Source organism: Rhipicephalus microplus, chromosome X, assembly GCF_043290135.1.
Source record: "Rhipicephalus microplus isolate Deutch F79 chromosome X, USDA_Rmic, whole genome shotgun sequence".
NCBI lineage: Eukaryota > Metazoa > Arthropoda > Arachnida > Ixodida > Ixodidae > Rhipicephalus > Rhipicephalus microplus.
This window is the reverse complement of record NC_134710.1, coordinates 22413241-22434170: the sequence shown is the minus strand read 5'-3', so window position 1 is coordinate 22434170 and position 20930 is coordinate 22413241. Positions and strand designations below refer to the sequence as shown.

The following is a 20930-nucleotide window of genomic DNA, read 5'->3' as shown; positions in this document are numbered from 1 at the left end:
ATCGTCAACGTAGTTTCGAATGAGATGTTTTTTGCCCTGCTGAAATGATTGTTTCTTTGATCTTTTTAGGACGTACTGTATGCATTACTGTTCTTATCTTTTGTTCTTCTTTCTTTTGTCCTCACACTGTATGCAGAAGGGAATTGTGGCTATACTCCGATATCAAATCACTTATTTTTCCTGTTGAAGTGACTCAACCTTGTAGTGTTCTTGTTTCTCACATATACTGCATACTGCTGTGAATAACTTATGTTGTCGATCTGCTGTAGCTGTTGTTGTTGCTATTGCCGTTTTCCACGCTTTATATATGACAAAATATTGAACTGTCCAGACTGACTGTAAACCCCTCCCCCACTGTAATGCCTCTGGCGCTGTGGGTACTAAATAAATAAATAAATAATATTCGTTGCTTGATGTTCACTCGTTCAACTAAAAGTATAGTATCTTGTAAGTATATAACGGTAAGTAGAAAATATATGCTCGTGGAGCAATTGCTTTTCTTTTTAGCACAAGGCTGAGCAAAACGTGGGTTGGGGTATTTTAAAGTTATTTTGCTCCTACTTGGCTTGCCTCGGGCATAATAAAAAATTTCCCTCTTTCTGATAGTTGTGGGAATAAATATATGTTATAATTAGAGTCATAATGATTTGATATTAATATTAGTAATAGTAGTCGTAGCAGTGGTAGCAGTATTAGCAGTAGCAATAGTAGTAGTAGTAGTAAATACGATCGCGTAGTCGTTTCCAACGCAGATCTTCCTCTATTTGCGTTAAGTGTGATACCGTCCAAACAACACAGGGAATATATTGCTATCACAGGCTGGATTAGACTCGCAAGGAGAGCTATCGAGAAAAACGTTGCGTAACAAGCAAACTTGGCTACATATACGCCTTTCCAGCAGCTCTTTTCGCCCCCAAGACAAAAAAAAATTAATTTTCATTCTACTTTCCAGTCCACCGCGTGTGTTATGGTGCGCAAATCTCCACTCAATTAGGGAATAAATAAAAAAGAGAATGTGTGAGCGTCCCAATGCACCGAATGTAACAGCGTGCTCGAGGCCACTTTTTATTTTATCTTCCCCGAACGACCCCGACAAGTGACACCCCGGCGGCCCGCACGAACACGTGGAGCAGAACGTCCTGCTGTGTCACCGTGCCAGCGACTTCGCCCGGCTGACGCCTTGGCACTTGGCAGTGGTGGGAAGAAAACCTTGGGGAAGGCCTTGATTAGACTTCCAACGAGCATGAGTGCACCCCCCCCCCCCCCTCCGTCACCCTTCTAGTCACTGGTGCAACGTACGGGCTACAGCATCGCACGTCTGTTGCATCACATGGCACGCAAATGGCACCACGTTCCTTTTTCTATTGAGCGTGACGTTTTTTTTTTTTTTTTTGGCTCCTGGTTGACGCGCCTCCAATTGAGAAACCGTTCTTGGCTACGTAAGTCCCTATGTTACCGACGGCGTCAGGGTCAACGAACAAAGCTTCCTTCGCCATGTTGCGGAAAAAGCAGGTGATGTGCATTGGCGAAAAATTACGAGGCTTGTGTACGTTGAAAAGAACGCCAGGCCTGACCAGAACGTGCAGCATTCCGCGTAGCACAGTCACAGCGAAAGGCGGAACAGATGCATTTCTGAACCTGTTGTAAATTCTCTCGAGGCTACCAATCAAAAGCACGCTTACAAGGTAGCCACTACGTCATAAATAACATTTTTTGTCAAGTTGGGGGAATATGTGATACTGGGAAGAATCGAGGTACCCGCTACGCATTTGTGATAAATTATGTGCACGGATGAAGATGAAGAATTGTGACGGCCATTTGTAATTGGTAGGAAGGATTCAACAACCCACTGGTTACAATATTCGTATTGAGCGACGCCTAATTACACAATTCAAACTGTGGGACAATTTTACACTTTCTGACGCCATGGCTCTACGGTAGAATACTGGGCTGCGACAGTGAGGGCCCGGATTCAAACTCCCCTCTATCGTGAATATTTTTTTTATTTCATTTTGTGTCTCATTCCGCGTGATAGCACTTATACAGACTGTGTGGAGGTGGCGCCAAAACGGTCCTTGTTGTGATCTCGCAGCAGCTTTTGCAGTAAAACGAGGGGGAAGTGGCAGAGGCAGCACATAAACGAACAAGAAGAGCCCACGCTGTATTTTATGCAAATATCATGAAATACAAAAAGAGAGACTGTGCAAATTGGAAACTTCAGATGGAAGCCCTCCTAGATGCATGCGTTGCTGCTTGAAATGGTTTGGAATTATGATTAAGGAAAATTAAAGTCAAATAGAGTGAGGAGAAAAAATATATATGGAAATTATCAAGCCTGAATTACTGACGTATGGCCAAACTTATATATTTATGCTCATTTGTGTAAGCTGAACAAAAAAGTAAACGTACCTGGGATCGCTTCGCCTCGTTTTTTCCACGTGAACTGGCCGATTTTTAAGCACAACAAAGGACAGACGGATGACGCAATTAGTGTGCTCACAACCATTTTCCAGGAAGACTCATTGGGCGCTCTTTTAGTCAATGCCGCAAAACGGGTCATGTTGTCCATTGGGGGACGTGAAAAACGCTATACCCTCGCTGGCCTCTCGACGTTCGATATACGTGTACATGGGATGTTTATTAACGGAAGAAGCGAAATCTGTGTGATTTCAATAGTTCGTTGCCCCGCCGCGGTGGTCTAGTGGCTAAGGTACCCGGCTGCTGACCCTCAGGTCGCGGGTTCGAATCCCGGCTGTGGCGGCTGCATCTCTGATGAAGGCGGAAATGTTGTAGGCCCATGTGCACGCTAAAGAACCCCAGGTGGTCGAAATTTCCGGAGCCCTCCACTACGACGTCTCTCATAAATCACATGGTGCTTTTGGGACGTTAAACCCCACATATCAATCAATCAATAGTTTGTCTTCCAATTGTGAAATATGTTGCTTCCAGAGTGGAATGCATTGTGGATGACGGCGTCATCAATTGATCTCAATGGGCCCGTTAAGTAATGAGCTTGAGCGCCCTCTAGACCGGTGGAGTGCGCATGTGCAAACTCAACGGTTAAAAAGCAACCTCCGGCGCTCGATTACGGAGTTTGCTCCATCCCGGTGCACGAGGGGCTTCGCGGGAGTTCGCACCTGATTTCGGAAGAATGACGTGTTTCTGTCTTCTGGTGAAATGCGTTCTCTTTTTTCACTGGTTCTTAACGCAGACAAACCTAGCATTCATCATGTAACGCTATCGTGTCCCAGAAAGCACTCGGCATAAATCGCCGTTGAGCTGAGTTCTGAAGGAGTTGATTGATTGATTTGTGGGGTTTAACGTCCCGAAACCACTATATGATTATGAGAGACGCCGTAGTGGAGGGCTCCGGAAATTTTGACCACCTGGGGTTCTTTAACGTGCTGAAGGAGTTGTACCCCTGTCAAACGGCCACCACCGAACTCTAGCTGTCAGACTCCGTCAACATAGAGTTCCGCTAGGTAGTTCAACGGAGATGGAATTGCTTCAGTGTCACACGGCAATGACAAGGTTACAACAGTTGCCGCGAGGGGACTCAGCCGGCACCGTTCGAGTTTCGCAGAAGCATTCCAAATTCATCCGTAGGTGTGTGTTTTTTTTACAAATCTTCGTGATGCTGTTTTTTTACGAAAACACAATAATAAGTACGTCTGAATGCAAGAAAGCATGAAAAAGTATTTCAGATAGAAACACATTCGCTAATTGTAGCAATGCTGGCAGCGACGCTGGCCACCTTGTGCCTAACGCTATGTTTGTTTACAATTGCACTGTGCTCGGTGACTATAGTTGGTTTTGTAGCCCGTGTTCCAAAGTTCTTGTGTTTCCTTCCCTCGTGAGCACATCCCAAGTTACGCTCGAATTAGGTATGCTCCCATTACTCAATCCTGCAGACGTCGAAGCAGGTGACAATGATGCAACGCTGTCAGTGATTCCTCTCCCGGGCACACGCAAACACGGTGACAACAAGAACCGCACGAATGGACGATGCACTTCACACCGCGCCAAAGAAACACTTGTTATGAATGACTACTGCTACAAAAGAACGTTTAATATTGCCAAAATGTATTTATTGTTGTCACCACGGCAATTTAGTGCTCGAATTTTTTTTCTGACCTGCCGATACTGGGAACGAGAGTACCTCGTTCCGCTGCACAGGGAGATCGTCGAACGTCCTTTGCGAAATTCTCCGTTTACCTTCGTTTGCGTAAGGGTTGCCATGTGACACGGACCTCATCACCCTTGTCGTAAGAACGAAGGAGCTAAACGGTGTTCGCGGATGCTCGTGTGACAAAGGTATAACACTCGCACGCGTTCAAGCGTGTTGTTTCGGAGTTCGGAGCGCGCTAACTTGACACGCCCAACATCTTGAACAATTTGTACACTTAACTATTATTCAGCTCTTATTGCAGAGTTAGGACGTTGCAACAAGCGCTAAAATATATTGGAAGTGAGGGAAAGCAAGCGAAAAAATGCAATAAGGAACGTGGTTTTTTTTTTCGTATCTGATGCTAAGGGTAAGGCAATGAGGAATGAGATACTGTGGAGAAATTGAGCACCTCTTGATGTAACATTCAGTCCCACCACGCACTCATATTTTTTTACTTGGCTGCTAACGTTTCAATACTGCTGTTATTAGGAGCGAAGCTCCTTATGGCGTGGCTTGTGCGTCCCTCGTAGTACGTAACCACCAGTGGCACATACCCGAAATAGCGGTCCTTACGATTTTGACTTCCAAGGTGGTTCCGGTGAGAGATTTCTTCTATGCGTTGTTGAACATTAAAAGATAGTGCTCAATGCACATGTTAATGGCTGCTAAGGGGAAATGAGAGACAGGAGCATTCGGCCTTTAGGTAACGCACACGCTGCGATCTCCATTAGCAGCTATTGGCATGTACATTGAGCACGATCTGACAAGAAAGGGTTGCTACGTTATACTCGCTGGGTGTAACCTCCTTCGTTTTAGAAAGGTTTAGCGAGCGTTGGGCCGCATAGCCATGAATACAGTGAACTAGTATATACCATGAACTCGAGGTGGTTAAAGGTGGGAAGTAAACCCGAAGCACAAGCCGTAAGAAAGTGTGCATGTGCCACCTCCCGTTTAGTCCTTGAAATGTCCGCTGGATGGTGGTGCTTCTATATGGAGAATATATGATGAAAAGATGCGAGATGGTGGTACTTGGAGTGCTGAATAGATGGACGAACGGACACACAGACAGATGCATGGATGGACGCATGAATGGACGCAGGCGCGGATGCATGGACGAACGCAGGGACGGACGCACGAACAGACGCACGCACGGACGGGTGGATGGACGCATGGACGGTTACACAGACGTACGCAGGAACGGACGGGAGCAAGAACGAATGGACGGATGAATGCTTCGCCCCACTCCCCATCATTCACTCCGTGGATATGCTGCCATTTTTTTTATGCAATACAGCACCATTGTTCTCAGGGATGGTCGAAAATAGGCGTGAGCTCACCCACTGAACTTTCCCCAAGTTTTCCAACAAGCCATTGGAAAGCGCGAAAATGGTTCAAGTCTGTTTCGTTTTTTCGATTTTATTTTTTATTTAGTACTTACTGCAGACCTTAAGGTTCAAACAGGCGGAAAGTTTCAAGAGGACACAGTTAAAACAATAAGTGACATGTCCTGGCTGACTAGGCACATTTTCTTGGCTCTTGCAACTTTTCAAGGGGCTTTGCCATTATTTTCTGAACACTTTCTTTTTCTTTCTGAAGAAAGCATGCTGACACGCGTGCATCTGAGTAGCTAGTTTAAGGCGCAAGAAAGCAGGTAGCCTATAGTATTACGCAGTATCAGTTGCAAGGCAGTGTAAAGATTGTTGTCGTAATTTGCAAGAGTTCTGCAATCTACGGCAAATTCATCGTTAAATATGAAAACAAAGCTGGATAATGTGCTGCATATAGTGCCTGCTTCTTACGCACATCTCTAAGGCCATGTCTACGTCATCCATCTCCTGATAAACAAAACACTGCTCGTAAAGTCTCATGGACCAACTACCAGACCGCCGTCAGTTGGGCTAACTGCAACGCAGAAAAGCAAATTACTTTCGAAGATGTTTGAGCAGTTTCTGTTTGTTTTTTCCTAAACGAGCCAAATACATTTTAAGCAGAACTCAGAAAGACGCGATTGTTTGCTACGAACAGTATGCTCAGAGCTGGTCTGACAATTTTTCGTCAGTGCATTCATGTCGTCAGAACACCTGAAACCATAATTACAGTCAAAATACGGCTCAGCTATACTGCCACCAGCATTCAGGAGTAAATGCAATATTTAGCACTTATGTAACAATAATACTTGACGCTATCACATTGGAAATTTGGTGCTGACATTGCTGCAGAAAAGCGCTAAATTGCAGCACATGAACAATTTCGCTATATTTTTCAACCAAGTTAACCACAAAAATATGTTATTTCCTCAGCGCTGCGCTTTGCAGGATTTCGTATAAACGACTGTAAATTGCAAGGGCTCATCTCATAAAACATATAAATTAAAGACATTACGCTTTCGGAGGTGCTCCGTTCTGCCAATGGTGCTCTATTGATGTTTTCATTCGCCAGAGCGCGTTATAGGCCTTATTTCTTCGCTCACTCATTTTGGGAAGTAGTATGTGCTTTTTTTCGGTTTAAGTGATGTGGATAACCTCTTCTTGGAACTGGACCCAACGTCTTTACGCCCAACATCGTCTTTTTAAATGCACCGTGTTGAAGAAAAAAAAATAATAAGTGTGAGGTATACCTTCTCAAAATGAAACATACTAGAGGAGTCTATATATGTTGCTTTTTTCGGTGACTGGGCGTCAACGTAGCACGACCATAAATTGACAGGGGCTATGGATCACTTTGACTCAGACGTGTCGAAAATGTCACTTATTATTTCTCCCAAACTAATATCCTAAGTCGAAGTTTCAACAAGTAGCGGACCAACTTTGTTTAAAATGTGTTTTCAGTGTGACAGAAACCGATATTTGGTTCACGTTATCGTCAAATATTGCTCATTTTCGGTTTCAGGATCTTGTTCATTTAAAACAAAAACAAATGTTATTCCTGTATTGCGAAATCAGGAATGTGGAGACAGAAACAAGGTATTGAACGAACAATTGTTTTTAGGGCAACTCACGTAAATGTATACCAATGTTCTTTTTTTTTATTCTGGAAATGTAATGGTGTGATGGTTTCTGCTCAGCCAGATTCTTGCAAGAATGCTGTAGGCAACCATAACAGAAGCACTTGAGCAGTGAAATGTTAACACTAGCAGTGATTTTTGAAGGAAAACCCTCGTGTGTGCGCAAAAAGTTTCAGGAAAATTTGAGATGTGACAGAGCACGCTTCATGTAAGGAGGCAGAATACCAACCAGTCCAAGTAGCTAGACTGTTGCATTAGGAGTCAGGAAGTAATTGCGAAATGTTCATAAATACACACACACACAAGCGCGCGCGCATGAACAAGCAGAAAAGCAGCCTACTATTACAGCAGTTCTTATGTGGAGGCACCTATAGCATAAACATCGAAGATATTTTCGACTTGAAACACCTTACCGCACCATAAATGAATATTGCGATGAGGCTGGGTCTGCAACAAGGCATTGACACAGACAGTCGACGCACTTTTCAAAGTGACCAACCACTATTCATGCGCAAGTAGTGGTCAGCAGGGGACGTTGGTTTCGGCCACAAACTATCAATCAATGTATTGGGACTTATTTTCAGCAAAAAAAAAATGTCGCAGATCAGGCTTGACATGGTTCGTACCTCCAGGATTGGCAAACATTTCATACAATGTACAGATAGGCAAAATGAGGAAATGGGCACATGGCAGTTCTCTTCAATAAAAAATAAGCTAGCGAATGCGAAAAGAGGGCTAACGACATATGTCTGTATACAGCAGTGAATGAAAGAAAAAACGTGTACGCAATAAAAAAGTAAAGAAAAAGGCCCTGGTATAGCTGACAAAAATGTAAACGGTAATAAAAAAAAGGGCGGAGGAAACAAAAAAATTAAATACACATATACCTTTATCACCACGTAGGTGTGAATTATGTGTGTAGCTCGAAGTTTTCAAGTAGTAATGGTAACTGGTATCAATATCCGAGTTTTTTTTTTTTTTTCACCTTTCAGACTGCAGGCACCCTCGAAGTGCGCACATGTTCAGCCTGCCTTAGCCTAGATAAATCTGTGAAAAATTTGTTGTTATTTTTTAGCCAATGCATTGCGTTTGTTTAAGATTGTGCGATGGAGTTCATGCAATAGAATTTTGAAACTTGGTTTCGTGTGTGCGTCGTATACGGCACTAACAATGTTTTGAATGGCGTTCTTTTGGACTTTGTGTAATTTCTGAATGCTAGTTTTTGTTGTAGTACCCCAGATTAAATAAAAATAAAATAAGTTAAGCGAAAATGGTACCTAGCAAATTAACAACTCGATGTTTTCTGGCAGGATCTCTACTCACACGTTCCGTATGCGATGTCCAATAATTCCGTATGTTTCCGTAAGAATCTTACGGAAATATATGGAAAATATATAGGAAACATATGTATTCTTTATGGAAACATATGGAATTATTGGACTCGCATACGGAACGTTTCAGTAGGGATGTAACAAAATTCGCATGATACTCCTTCAGTTTTAAACGCGGAGCATTTTTTAGACGCACGATATGACGAGTCGTGCGTCGGCGGCGATGTCCACACCTCCACTGCGCATTCTTGCGCCTCGCGTATGCTGCGGCATGCTTGCGTCTCGTGCCAATTTTTTACCCCCCCCCCCTCCTCTCATCCACAAGGCCGACGCAGGCAGCGTCTGCTAGTAAAAACAACTGCTCGAGCTGCAGAACCTAACTGGCCACCCCGTATGTGTATGCACTGGATCACACATCAGCGTCCCACCACTCTTTAAAGGCAACGCTTCTCCTTCATTTTATAAATAAGAATAATAAAGACAAAATAATAATTGAGCATTCCCAAACCATCTCTTGCCTCGCAAGGCCGACGAAAAAGCAGCGCCTGCTAGTAAAAACCGACTGCCCGAGCTACACAACTGTTCACTGGCCACCCCGTATATGTAGGCATTAGATCGCACATCAGCGGCCCGCCACACGTTGAAGGCAACGCTTCTCCTTCACTCAATGAATAAGAATAATAACGGCGAAATAACAATTAAGCATCCCCAAACCATACATAATTACGCAACATTCACGTGATACCCCCCCCCCCCCCACTCCGCGACCCATTTACGCGAGTTTCCCTCTTAAGAAGATGAGAGTCGCATTTTTTAAAATCTATATTGAAGGTGGCATTTTGTTGTTCTGTCCACGTAACATGTTCTTCGAAAATTACTCCCAGGCTTCTAGCTACGCGTGAAAATTCTATATATTGATGCACCTAGTTTAGACTGTTGGTGATATTCAGTGTTTTTTTTTTCTGAGGCCGAAATAAAACTGCTTTCCTTTTTGCCGTGTTTATGTTCAAAGTGTTTGCGATGCTCCCAGTGTGAATTTTACTCACGACTACGTTGCCTTTTCCTACGCGGTTTGAATTGTCACGTGCTCCAATACATTTACTTGTATCGAGAGTGTAAATGATAAATTATCTATTACCACGCAGAAAAACTGGACCTGCATTTATATACAAATTTTTCAATACATTCATGTAGGCTAGCAAACTTGACGCATAGTCTAGTTAACCTCCCTACCTTTCCTACATTTCTTTTCTCTCTCTCTCTCTCAACACATTCTGAAAACATGAGAATAATTCAAATTGACCTTCCATTGGAGAAGGTATTGATGTCTACACCTTTGAATATAACAGTTACCTTTGACATCTGAAGTTGTTTAGGAAATGTACCAACAGAAAACATGAGGTTAACAATATAATATGGAAGTGGTGCGATATTATCGATTGCATATTTTATTTATTGGATCTGCAAGTCATCAACGTCAATACACAGTGCTTTTTAAGGACATAACAGAAGTTACAATTTCATGCGCAGTAGTTGGACACAAGAATATCGTTGAAAGAATCAGCCAAGCGTGCACCTTTTAATATATCGCCATTATTATTAATTAATAAAATGGATTGTTCTTGGTGGTCACCATGCAGGAGATTGTTCAATCGTTTCCGCTGTGCCTTTTTAAGTATACTTTGGGGAGGGGGAAAGACTGCTGTTTTTTGAGTTGTTTCGTGAAGCTCAAAAGCTTGCAAATTTGTTTATGCTGTTGTTTTCATAAAGATATATTGCTCTTTTTCTTTCATACTCTTCAAGTGTTCCCCGTGATCTATGGCTTGCGGGCTTTCGAGCTCGTTTCTACAGCTTGCGTGGAAAATTCTCATACGTCACTTGAAAAACATTTATAAACTAATTATACGCTTCCTCTGGCTCAGCCGCCACGCCTGCAATACTTGACTCCAGTCAGTTAGAGAAGACTGAGATAGAAAGCGTTCCAAAGTTCAAGAATTCGTCTGTCCATAGCATTTAGTAGGCGGGTGTTGTGACGCGTTTACTATGTTTGTCTAAAATTCGTGTTAGCAGTGGAAGGTCCGAGTTGCACACCAACCCACCGAAGTATGTTGTTCACAACTAAAACACGCACGTCCTCGTCACCTTAGCAATTTTTTTCACACCAAACATATGTTATGTCTTCGTATTCCATCACCCAGAAAATAATATGACACGACACAAGGAGGAGGAGGAGGAGGATAAGGAGGAGGAGGATAAGGAGGAGGAGGAGGAGGAGGAGGAGGAATAAGATGGAAAGAGGAAGGACACAAACACGAACGTTTCTCCTGGCGCCTGCATTATGAATGTTGACAGTGATTTCTACGGTACAGGCGAGCAGGCTACATGCAAGTTTGTGCATGCTACCTCACATACACAAACGTGCAGAAAGCCTTGATTTTCTAATGAATGGAAATGGAAGGCTAAGGGTGAGTTTGCAATCAAACCCTAATATACAACGTTTTAAGAGAAACATCAAATTTTCGTCGGACATCTTCTTTTAATTGAGCTTGATAAAGAAAGAAGCATACCGGTGTTAACGAGTTCAAGGTAAAAATAAAATGCGGCAATCGTTGATAATGCACCTGACGCCTGAGACCTTTACTATACTTCACACAAACATGGCAGGCTCTCGACGTTGTCACAAAGTAGTTTAACAACAGCGTGTCAAGGAGCACCATTTTTTTTCGCCTCTCTAAGTTTTCGTGTTGTCTCTCTGCAGGTATGAAGCGAAAATGGAGCTGAACCACAGCTGCGGTGGCAGAGCGGCTGCTCAGCAGCAACGGCACCCATGAAGCGCAGCGCCCTCTATGTGATCGGGGCCTTCCTCGTGGCCCTGTGCGTGGCCGGCATCTTCTGCGTCATCTTCGCCGACATCACTGTCGGCCTTTTCATCATTGGCACAGCGTTTACGGTGGCCCTTCTTTTCGGCATCGCATGGATGGGCCGCGCTTGCTACGGCGGAATGCCGCGACGTCCATCGCTCAGCACTTCAGTCGAAGACCCCTCCCAGCCACCGGCAGACTCCCTTATGGCCATCGACATTCCGCCCTACCCCGCGCCATCGGAGAAGGTGTTCCGAGAGGCCCACAGTCAGAGGAGCGACTCAAGGGCCGTGCTCTACAAAAGCAGTGACGGGGCCGTAGTCATAACAAAGCGGCCACCTGTTCTCAGTGATTCAGAAAATGATTACAGCGGCGTCCATCTTTAGGATGCATAACTCTTGCTAAAAAATGTGAAATTCACCTGGTAGTTGCCGGTACAAATAAGAATTTAGGTTTCAGACTGCGTTTGTTCAGTTTTACTCGAATTTAAACTTGGTGCTCGTTGTTTAATTCGCTGCCCGTCATATGGCAGGAAGTTGAAGCGCCGCTGCTGCACCTCTCCTATGTTCCCCTCATTTTGCGAGCAGCTGCTTCGCAGCCTTCCGAAAACACACGCTCGTCACCTCCTCCGGCGCATCTGTCGCGGGCAGACGACTGCATGTGCACAGGCCTGGCCTGACCCGCTCACCCACTTCTGGCTCGCTCGTCAGCTTGACGCAGCGCACATCTCCGGAGACGCATAACAACAGATCCCTAGCTGCAAACATTCCTGGCGCGACGCTGCTGCCCGTTTTTTACGTCCCTGAGTGATGGCAAGGCAGAACGCGGGGCAGACTGAGCAGGGGTAGCGCCTGCCGTGCAGCTGAGAGAAGCCAATTGTAACACCATGGTCTCTCCCGGCGTGCCAGGCATCACTTTGGTCCCCGTGGAAGTGAGGCGGATAGGCACTACGTCCCAGCAGCCGACCGCGAGAGACGAGCAACACTTGTCCCAACTCCAAGGCAGCAGACGGGGGGAGAGCCCAGCTTCGAGGCTACAGACTCATAGGGCTTCAGCAGCGCTCTGCTTCTCGGTGGTAGCTCTGGTGTTTGTCGCAGGCATGGCTCTTCTAGCGTCGGGCCTCCACTGGTGGGGCCTGTGCATGGTGGGCGCCGCGCTACTGCTGCTTGTATCGCTTTGCGTGCTACCAACAGGCCGCGGGGAACCGACGCTCGACCACCGCAGCTCACTGGGTCGCCGAGTTGCGTACGCCGCCGAGCCCGTACCGGTGTCGACGTGCCCACACCTACAGCTGCGGACGATCAGCGGCAACGCAGTGCCCTACCTGCTGGAGGAAGTGACGCTGGCGGACGTGAGCCGCATGTACCCGCCACCGTTCCCGCCGCCCCCTTACCAGGACAAAGCGACAGACGCCCGCATGCAGTGAGCTGACGCTGAAGCAGTTCGGATGGATACTGCGCGCACTGATCGAAGAGCGTGCTTTGTCGTAGGGGAAAAAATGTAGTGTTCATTCTCTCACGCGTTACCATTCAGAAGAGCGGACAACAGCTTGTCTTTTTGTCCCTTTGCAGCCTTGTTGCGTAATTCTTAGTGGGTTGATTGCATAGCGGCTCTGAAGGCACCATGCTCGAGGCGCATATTGCCCAAAGAAACTTAATGGGATAGTTATAAAGAATATCGTTAATATAAACGCTTTTCCTTTTGTATCTCATGAAAAGCTCTTTTAAATAATGTTATATTGTTTGATGTTACGTGCATTTGGCGTTTTTCTGTCTCATTTGTCTTGTTAATTCAATGTACATGCAATAGGAGAATACTGCCGTTAGGTCACTAGCTAGCCACGTTTGCTGACGGTGCTCCGTATATAAAGTAGCGGTGCTTGGCACATGCTATGCATATTAAAATGATGAAACGTCCTCAATCATCTTAATGAAAACGAAAGGATTAATACACTGAGCGCCACTCATATTACTTGGGAGCGCACTCAGCTCTGATGGAGTGTGGCTAAATTCGAGGCGCTGTTTAAATACAATTTTTGTGTAAGTTAAAAAATTCTCGTGGTCCCCTATCGTAGATACAGTCTAGTCGTTATCGCACTAACTTCGATACTCGCGGACAACTTTTCTTGGCAATGAAGGGAAGGCTACGAAGCCAAGCTCAGCATGTGTCACCGCCGAAGAGTATAGTTGCACGATTGCGTTCGTACTTTCCGAGCGAAGATCATAAAAAAACAATACTTTATTTTTTCCAAGATGTTGTTTATAAAGAGAAGCAGCCCACACCACGGACACATTCATAATTTTTTTTTTCATGAAGTGTCATTTCGCGTTTCGGCACGTGTGAAAACGTAGCATGTTTCACGCACACCTCGCTGTCAAAATGGCGTCTTCGTCTTTGGGGGAGCGTTTGTCGCCATCCAGCTATCGCAACGACTCGCCGAAGAAGCGTGTGACGAATTTCACTCGTAAACGGTTGTCTGAGCAGGCGTAGTGAACTTAATGCACTGTTGTTATTCAAAAACGACCGTCATTCGAAGCGCGAGCCGAACCGGACTGCTTGATGGAGAAGCACATGTGCTCCGCCCCCGTAGCTTTCCCTTCATTGCCGAGAAAAGTTGTCCGTGAGTATATCATCCGTAGTTGGTACCGGGAAGCCAACCAAGAAAATGCTCTCGCGAATTTTCTATGAAAACATGAACCCTTGGCCAAGCAAGCATAGAGAATTTTTTTCAGTGAAAGGTGGGGCCACCTTTGATATTGTGATTGATGATGATCAAGACTGCAATAATGTTTAGTAATAATAATACCATGAGTTATAGCAGGATTGGTGAGTTTATTTGCATCACATTGAGTCTTTCTACTAAAGACAGTAATGGCCGCGACGGATGGATCCATCAGCTTGTAGCGTCTTGTGCACCCACGCTGAGCACGCAAAGTTCAAGAGGAAGGTCAGTATATTTTTAGAACATACTCCTTGTATACGCGCATGCGTTTGACCCGCCAAGTGTTCCCACCCGTCGTTGTGTGTCCGAAAGGGCTAAATAAACTAGAATGACCACAAAAACAATATCAATGCTGAATTAACTGACAAAATTGACAAAATTCATTGACATAAAACAATGTCGATTATCACAAGGAGCAGTAAAATACTGTTGAAGAGAGCAGCGCATTATGAAGTAGAGTGAAGGAGTTCCCAGAGATGTGGCCTGATGGGTATCACTCTTTTGTCCGTCTCGTTTATTCGTCAAGACGATCCATTATCCGTATGATTGTACCACTCAATATCGAGCAGGGTGTATATACACATTACTCAATTCTAAATATAGTCAAGACTGTTTTCAAAATATGTCAGCGGATATATTACAAAGCAATTCAAGCTTTTAAGTGACGTAAATTTGAAAGCACGGACGAAAAAATTACGTATTCATGGTCCTTTCGTGCTATATACATGGAACGTGTATATAGCCACCCTCTTAGACAAGCTTGTTCAATCCTATTTGTATACAGAACATTGTAGATGCGAAAAAACTGGCAAAACTTATTAAAAAAGAACGGTCATTTATTTGCCGACTGTTTGTTTACAACTCACCGTCCATAATTGCAATAAAAAGTATACTGGAGCTCAACTTTGTCCGTGCAAAGCTCATGGTCGCTGTGTTAACGGATAGAAATGTTTCACTCCAACAAAGAAAGTAACCGTTGCTTTATTGGGATGTCATTAGTTTAGCTTGGGGGACCACACATTTTTTTCTCATGTCACATAATGTCGCACGAACACATCGACAACGCAAAATGTAGACCGAAACGATGCTACGGCTCCTGCGACACCTCCGTTAACGCTCGCAAACGAGGCAGATAGAATGGCACCCTTCACATCGTTCACCGGACTGCCGCTCCATCTCTTGACGGGAGACGGAAACGATAGATGCGCAACATGCGGGCCGCTGGTATTAGACATATTTAGTCACGCGTCCGCAGCAGCCCTGCTAGCCATTTGCAATGGATGGCCGCGTCTGTACGGCTCCTGCGGACGCGCAACGAAGTCTGTCCGTTTATTTGCGGTGTATTCCGCTCAATTCTGTGCCAGTCTCATCATCCAGCGCTCACGGCGAGTTGTCGAAGTCTCTGAAAACTCGGAACAGGTTTCAGGATCACGAAACGCATTTGCCCAGTCACCTAATTCACAGTGTATCGCGTCTACTGCTAAATCCTGCATACCATCACCCTCTCTGGCTTTCAAATCATACGCCAATCATCGCGATTGCCCCGCCGCGGTGGTCTAGTGCCTAAGGTACTCGGCTGCTGACCCGCAGGTCGCGGCCTCGAATCCCGGCTGCAGCGGCTGCATTTTTGGTGTAGGTGGAAATGTTGTAGGCCCGTGTGCTCAGATTTGGGTGCACGTTAAAGAACCCCAGGCGGTCGAAATTTCCAGAGCCCTTCACTACGGCGTCTCTCATATACATATGGTGCTTTTGGGACGTTAAACCCCACATATCAATCAAATCAATCATCAATCATCACGATTGGCGGAGATCCAGTCTTACGAACAATTTTGCGGCAAGAACTTCTTTTGAGGACTAAGTGAACATGTTACAGAAACACGTATCACGAGAAATTTCTCAGCTCTTTTATCTTCCGTCTTTCCCTGGACTTCTGTCTCGTTTGACACACACACACGCATGGCTCAGTGGTTACAGCACTCGGCGGCAGAACGAAAGTAGCGGGTTCGATCCCGGTAGCGGTGGTCACATTTCGATCGCGGCGAAATGCTTGAGTATATATGCAGTGCGGTGCTGGCGTACGCTGAAAAAGCCCAGATGGTGGAAATTATCTGGAGCCTTTCACTACGGCGTGCATCATGATCACATCTTACTTCTGGTATGCGAAATCTAGCCCGCACTGAAAAATTGTCTATCACATCAGAATTCACGCTGGGCAAATCATCAGCCAAGGTGACTGATGTCTTTTCGATCTTCAGCGGTCTTCTGATTGGGCGGCTGCCTTCACCAACGATAAGTCCAGCATCGATATTGACTAAATTTTCTCTTTTAGCAGCTCTTCGGTCAGATGTCTGTTTCTCCGTTTATATTGCCTCTCTCTCTCTCCTATCTCTCTTGTGTGTGTGGTATGTGGTAGAAATTAAAGCTCCAGGTCACAGTTCAGGACCACCGACCGAGAGAAGACCAGTAGAAAAATTAAGGACAAAATAAATGTTTTACTTTTCGTTCACAAGTGATATTTATGGGCTGTACTAGTGCCCAACCCACGCCCCGCTAATTGCAACGAGTTGTGTGTACTGTCACTTGATTTAACGAAAATGTCACACGCTTACTGTCGATCTACGAGTTGCCAAAACATTTGTGTATTGTGAAATAATGTGAACGTGTTGTTATTCGTTAAGGTGTCTTGGGATTCGGGAATATACGAGTTTGAGACTCGCTTACAACTCCCTATATATAGCTAAAGCAGCTAGATGCTCCCTCACTGCAGGTGTGTGTGTGTGTGTGTGTGTGTGTGTGTGTGTGTGTGTGTGTGTGTGTGTGTGTGTGTGTGTGTGTGTGTGTGTGTGTGTGTGTGTGTGTGTGTGTGTGTGTGTGTGTGTGTGTGTGTGTGTGTGTGTGTGTGTGTGTGTAAATTTGAAGCCGATTTATAAAAAAGCACTCAATTTACCATATTCCAATAAAAAATTGTAGCCATCTCCAACAAATCAGGGTGACCGGCCAATGCTAAAGGCCGGAGACGAACAAAGAACTTCATGAATTCAACATCTTATTCAAAGTTGATCGTAGTGTAAGCGTGTTGTACGTCTTTTATTTTTTTATGGCATGACTTTTGCTTGCACCATCGTGCCTCACTTTTCTTGGTGAAAAAGTGAAACCAGAGTGCACACTTTGAATTCGATATCTCTAACCAAGAAAGAACTTGGAGCTACCTGTAATGTGCGGTAATATACGAGTGTACACATTTTTTGGTATGTGGTGATTGTTAAAGGCACAATATAGCAATGGTCTTGAATTTCGATAAATAATGGGAATAAGGCAAGAAGTTGTATCTCAACCTTCAATGTCATTTTAGCGCCTGCATGAAACACCGATTCATATAGGGATAATGTAGTAGAAGCATCCATATGCAGAATGTCTTCATCAACTTGAACACATCTCAATGTAATTATTGACTGCGTGATAGAGACGAGCGTGCTCGTAATTTATAACTTTATTGATGCGAATTCGCAAAAACAGCACGTATAGTGAGTGCTCCCTCCCCTCCTCGCCAAAATCTAAGGCTCAAGTCTTGCTGTGGCATTAAGAAGAATTAATAGCTCGATAAAGAGAATTTGCGCTATCCAGCACATGTGCTTAATACCGATTATCCTTCTGCTGCCTCTGATCGTATATGAAACCACCAGCCGCGATAGTTGGTTATGACAAATAAATTTAACGCAATTGGGCCTCATGATCTACCAATGAAGCGTTTTTATATGACACAGTGAAACTTCGTCCTGACTTTGATAAACAAGCGGCTGTGCTTCGTTCACTAGCACGCCACCTATTTTATTTCTAAAACAACTGTTCAAAACAATACAAGAACAAAAAGAAATCAAGTAATACAAATTGCTGTTCATTTTCAGCAACGTTAGAAGTTTTTTTCTGAATGTAGATACACCGGAAGAACTTATTATTCATTGAGCGTCATTTGCTATTTGAACTGAACAACGACACGAAGTCTATGTTTTTAAATATATACTCATCTGAGAAAATTGTTTCACGTGAATAAAGAATACTCAAGACTTCTTTCCGTCAGATTTACTCGCTAAAACGCTCAGTGTTTACACTGCTTTAATGAGATAGCCCACTGAGATTGAGTGAGTGCTGCAGGCAGGTCTGGGTACAACGTCATCTCTTCATCGGGCCAAAACGCCTCTTCTTTGTGTTTCAAAATTTGTCCAGATGAAATGCAGAAATAATTTACGCAATGTCACCTGAAAAACTTTTATAATCAAATCCGCCTTGTTGAAGTGCCGCCAGAAGGAAAACAACTATTTAGGCAATATTTTATGACTACCCACGCCCACTAATGATCAAGCTACATCTCAGAAAACCGTTTTTTTTATCTTTGTAGAATCTTTTATCTTCGTAGCATTATCTTCGTAGCATCTGAAGCCAATTTTAGATTTTCTGTTCTTCATTGTAACTATAGTGACATGTTAGATCAACCGCTATTTATACTCCAGAATGAGAGACAGATGAGAATGTCTTGATTGGATGTCCTTATTAGACAGAGAAAATAATGAGGAAATAAATGAAGGGAGGAGGAAGCAACAAAAAGGGAGAAGGCAGGGAGGTTAACCAGAAAGACATCCGGTTGGCTACCCTACACTGGGGGATAAAGGAAGGGGACAAGAAAGACGAGAAAGAGGGAAGAGAGGAAAAAAAAGGGGGTGGGGGAGAGACTGACAGTAATTTCACTGCAGCGTGTAGAACTCTACCGCATGTCAGAGGCGTTCACACAAGCCTGTCTTTCTCAGGAAACACAGCAGAGCTTTCACTGCCTTGTGGGCTGTCGAGGCATGTGTACGTTGCTGTAATAGCACCAGCACAAAAAGAGGCCGATCATCCAGTCGCCGCATTGCGTTGGCAAGTACTTGTCTATCTGAGGCAAATCGAGGACAATGACACAGCAGGTGTTGGATATTTTCGTCGGTGCCGCAAACATCGCACGCCGCACTGTCAGTAATTTCGATTAACGTGGTATAAAAAAATAAGTAACTGAACGCACGTGGTGACATAAAAAAAGCGAAGGGAGTGGGACAGATAAGGTTATTGAAAACAAAAATTATGCTCCAACATGGCTGCTAATCTGCCAGAAGATGCCTGACTTATTGTTTCAGTAGAAAAAGGCCTTGATGAAGACTAGTGGTGTTGATGTATACAAGACATAGGTCGGATAAAATTGTGGACCTCCTTCTGAAACTCACATGAAAAAAGAATTGGCAGATCCCACGTACATTTGAAATCGATAATATGCGAAGCACGAATGAGTAAGGTTTATCTCTCGCTTTAAAATCAGCACAGCGTTACAAAGCAGACGTAAATTATGCCGTACAAGGCTTCCATGTCATGACTATCATATTTGGAAGTGTCATTCACTTTCGTCGTCTATTTAGATCACGTGATTCCAAATTTGGGGTATGTAGAGCTAACAAAACGGCCGCGAGCACGCAATGAGGGTAGCATGTAGTCAAGTTTTACATGACACCTACGCATGCCATGACCATCAAACTTGGACGTGTCATTTACCTTCGTCGACCGTTCGCGTCACGTAATACCAAATTTGGTATATGTGAAGTTATCGAAACGGCCGCGAGCGCGCTATGAGCGTAGCATGTAGTCATGTTTGACATGACTCGCATGTCTATATTATAATGCTTAGATGTGTCATTTGCCTTTATCGTCCATTCACGTCACGTAAAACCATAATTGGTATATTTGAAGCTAGCAAAACGGCCGTGAGCGTATCAAGAGCTAGATATCTTGTGATGTTCTTACATGACACGCATCTCATGCATGATTATCATGTTTGCACAAGTCATATTGTGAGGAACCGGTTTATTCGGCCAGCCTCGAGCTCAATCACGCTGGTGAATATATTCTTAGATGAAGAAGATGTACAGGTGATGATGATTACAAAGAGAATAAAGAGTCATTCGCTTGTCGCGCTCACACTAATTCCCCCGCGCGGTGAAAGCGGCCGCCTGGTCGCTTGACAGTATTATGAAATGCGTCGCGCATAAGGCTTTAAACGAGATACGTGCACTATCTCTGTTCCTCGGCAACGATGATCAGGACTAGCGCTAAGAGGAGAAACGCGGTAATTGACAGGAGATGTCTGTTCGACCACCGTGTATGGCCCAATGAAGCGACTGATGAATTTGTCGCATAGGCCGGGGACGCGTAGTGGAGTCCATAGAAGAACTTCGTCACCAGGGGAAAAACTCGCAACACGGCGAGACGAGTCGTAGCGAGATTTTCGAGTGTCTTGAGAGAGGCCGGTGTTAACACGGGCCTGGTGACGGCAGTGTGCGAGACGAGATAGGAATTCTTCAGAGAAAGGAGCCGTCGAGGGTGCAGGGGCCGAAAGGAAAGAGACATCCAGAGTGAAGCTCGGCGAGCGACCATGGACGAGAAAAAATGGAGAAAAGCCGGTAGTGCGTTCAGCAGCCGTATTATAGGCGAATGTCACGAAGGGTAGAATTGCATCCCAGTTCGTGTGGTTGGGGTGAATGTACATGGCGATCATGTCCGATAGGGTCCGATGAAACCGTTCAGTCAATCCGTTGGTCTGCGGGTGGTAGCTAGAAGTGGTCTTGTGAACAGTGTTCGAGGCACGCAAAACTTGCTCGACAATGGAAGATAGGAAGACTTTGCCACGATCACTGAGGAGAATGCGTGGAGCTCCATGACGCAAAAAGATGTGGCGAAGAAAGAAATCGGCGATCTCAGTGGCAGTCCCAGATGGTATAGAAGCTGTTTCTGCGTAGCGGGTAAGGTGGTCGACTGCCGTGACAAT

At 44.7% G+C, this 20930-nt stretch overlaps 1 protein-coding gene across 2 annotated transcripts in view; it reads left to right on the top strand.

Moving 5' to 3' along the window:
• The window catches only part of LOC119175722 (uncharacterized), a 36528-nt gene extending 24699 nt beyond the window's left edge, over window positions 1–11829 (top strand). For both annotated transcript variants that reach the window (XR_012888128.1, XR_012888129.1), the window contains exon 3: window positions 11262–11829. The gene's annotated coding sequence lies outside the window, so the exon portion shown is untranslated. The remainder of the gene's footprint in view (window positions 1–11261) is intronic.
• Window positions 11830–20930: the final 9101 nt, after the last annotated feature.